The 3,121-nt window shown below is 46.3% G+C and overlaps 1 pseudogene; it reads right to left on the reverse strand.

Annotated features, from left to right (window-relative positions):
* Window positions 1-448: 448 nt before the first annotated feature.
* LOC113929584 lies at window positions 449-693 on the reverse strand (annotated as a pseudogene).
* Between the last annotated feature and the right edge of the window lie 2,428 nt (window positions 694-3,121).

The following is a 3,121-nucleotide window of genomic DNA, read 5'->3' on the forward strand; positions in this document are numbered from 1 at the left end:
AATGTTCGACATCCATTCTGCCTCCTCCTGATTAAACAACAACAACCTGTCTACCCGACCCCCTATCTTCTCTACCAGATGGTAACTTTCTAGAATAGTCATCTATATACTCACTTACCTGTGCATTAATTCGATCAACAACTGAGTGTCTCAATTTATGTTAACACCTAAGTGCTTGATTGCCCTCATTTCTTTTCGGGGTCTGACGCTTACCTACATCTCTAGCTTCATGTCGCACTGTCCTGTGCCCAACGCTCTCGGTTCCAGCCACATCGACTCTGCTCCCTCTCATCATAGCTGACTCCTACACACTAGCTCTTCTGCATGGGCATGGAGCAAATATTCCTTTCCACCTCCCCGCTTCATCTGGTTAGCTTCTTCTTCTTTTTTTTAAATCCAGAATGTGTTTATTGGGATAGTTTCCCACTCATCTTGATTCAGGATGCTTTTAGTGCTGCTTCTGTCTGAAGGAGCATCGTTCTATAAGCCTTGCGTTTCCCCCTGTGGGCTGGAAGAGAACAGCGGGGCAGCCAACATACAAAACTACCGCTTGTGTGTGGCGTGTGTGCCTAAAGATGGTGGGCACTTCATGTCCATGATGTAGGAGTTGGGGCTCTGCAGCAGGTGCTCCTTCTTGTGCTTCCTCTTCTCCTCTTCTAGGGTTAGGTGGAGAAGGTCCTTTGAGATGGACATTTTCTTGTGGGGAGGTTGTCACCGCCAGAAACTCATCTGGTTAGCTTCTACTCCTCATTCAAATCAACTCAGGTCTGAGCTTGTCTCCCATGCCCGACTCCCAGGCGGGGCTAGCTTCTTCTTCTTCTTTTTTTTTTTTTTTTAAAGATTTTGTTTATTTATTTGACAGAGTGAGACACAGCGAGAGAGAGAACACAAGCAGGGGGAGCGGGAGAGGGAGAAGCAGGCTTCCCGCCGAGCAGGGAGCCCGATGCGGGGCTTGATCCCAGGACCCTGTGATCGACCTGAGCCAAAGGCAGACACTTAACGACTGAGCCACCCAGGCACCCCCGGGGCTAGCTTCTTGAGTCCTAGGCCACTGAGCGTCTGTGCCCTCACTGATCTGTAAGTTCCATGAGACAAGGATCTTGTCTGCTTTTCTTCCCAGCACGTAGTGCACTCTCTGGCCCATAGGAAACATTCAACATATTTTGTTGTTTTTGTTGGAAGGAAGGAAGGAAGGAAGGAAGGAAGGAAGGAAGGAAGGAAGGAAGGAAAGAAAGAAAGAAAGAAGGAACAAATGTGGTTCTTTCCCCCAGGATTCCATCAGATCATCAAAGGCAGTGATGGCATCTCCAGGTCCTAGTGCCCGGCACAATGCCTGGCTTATGAGCACTTATAAAGGTGTATTGAAACGAATGAAACAAACTTCCCTGTGTGAGCCACGACTTTAAAGTATCATGAAGGACCAAAAATAAACAATTAACCAACATTAAAAAGACAGACATGTAAATACATGGTCCCAAACCTCACGGGGCTTTCAGTAAAAGACGGGAAAGGGGGCAAGTACACGAATAACCATAATACATCGTGAAAATAAATAGGTATCTCAAGAGGAGTACAGACCAAGGGGCTTAGGAAGTTCAAAGTCAGGAAGATGGCATCTGAGGAAGGGCTAAGAGATGGGAACAGCACACAGCAGAGGGAGATGAATGGGAAGAGGTTTTAGGGAAGAAGGGGCCCTGAGCTCCACAACTGTTCTGGACTTTGTCTGGAGCCATGTGTCCGGTGCTGTTGTGTCAGGCTATTCCTGGCGAAGCAGGAGTATTCCTGGGTGCTACCCATCTAGCACCACCCCACTTCCAAGGCCTTTCTCTATTTTATAAAGTCTCAAAACAGGGCAGACAATTTAAAAGTCCACAAAGGCCAGAAAGCTAAGGTAACCACAAGGTACAGGTTAGGTGTAAGACTGTGGACAAGTGCAAAGCATTGTCGCCTGCATGACAAGCAGAGACAGGTGCTTCTCAACAGCTGCCAGTTGTTGTCATGTGTGACCATGGGCCCCAAGAAAAAAAAACAGAAGTCCAGATTCTTAAGTGAAATCTTCCGATTTTCAAATTCAGTTTTTTGGTTCGAAAAATACCCTTTGGTCAAACAAAACCCATCCATGGACAGCATCCAGACCACAGGTCCCATTCAGCCACACACAACCAGTTTGCAACCTCTGGCCCAAACAGATTGGACTCATGAAAATTAAAACTGCCATTTTGCACCCACAAGATTAGCAAATGTTAAGAAATCTGTTCAAATCAAACCTTGCCAAGAAGGTGGAGCAACAGGAACGCTCAGATACAGCTACTGGGCGTGATGAGTGGAAAAGAAGTGGTGTTAACTTGGAAAAATAAGGATTTGCATACCCTATGACCTACCAGTTCCATTTCTAAGCACAGGCTCTGGGGAGATTGTTGCAAAGGCACACCAAGAAACATATATGAGAATATTGACAGCTGCATTGTCTCTTACGGCAAGAAATTGGAAATACACCAAGTGCCAATTGCCAGAAGAATAAATAAGCCATGGCACACTTGTAGAAGAGAATCAAAATAACCCAAATGCTATCAGTTAACGTGATCTGATGTTTCCAAGGGTTAGGGTCACCTGACCTCTAAGGTTTTTGCATCTCTATGGTGAAACATTCCTAGATATTACTAACCTTCTGTTAGCAGAACTTTTATTCCTTCAGCAACTCTGAGCATCCATGTGCCTGGCACACTGCTAGGTGCTGGGGAAGCAGTGGGAACCAAACAGAAAGTGTCCCTGCCCTTGGATGTGGGAGCAGACAACAGTCAACAACCAAACAAGCACAGAGAGCATCACGAAGGATGAAAGAGCAGGGTGCTATCAGAAAACGCTATGGAGGAGGAGCCTGGTATAGACGGAGTGGGATGGTAGGATATAGTCAGGGATGTCTTTTCTGTAGAAGGCATATTTAAATTGAAACCTGAGAAGTTAAGCCAGGAAAGGAAGGCCGAAAAAACATATCAGGCCACGGAAACAGACCTGCAAAGGCCCCGAGCCTGGAAATTGCTTAGAGAAGCTCAGTTTGGCCAGAGCATGGTGCACTAAGACTTGAAGGCTTGCTAGCAGCAAGGAATCATCTTCATTCATT

The sequence above is a fragment of the Zalophus californianus genome, chromosome 5, assembly GCF_009762305.2.
Source record: "Zalophus californianus isolate mZalCal1 chromosome 5, mZalCal1.pri.v2, whole genome shotgun sequence".
Classification (NCBI taxonomy): domain Eukaryota; kingdom Metazoa; phylum Chordata; class Mammalia; order Carnivora; family Otariidae; genus Zalophus; species Zalophus californianus.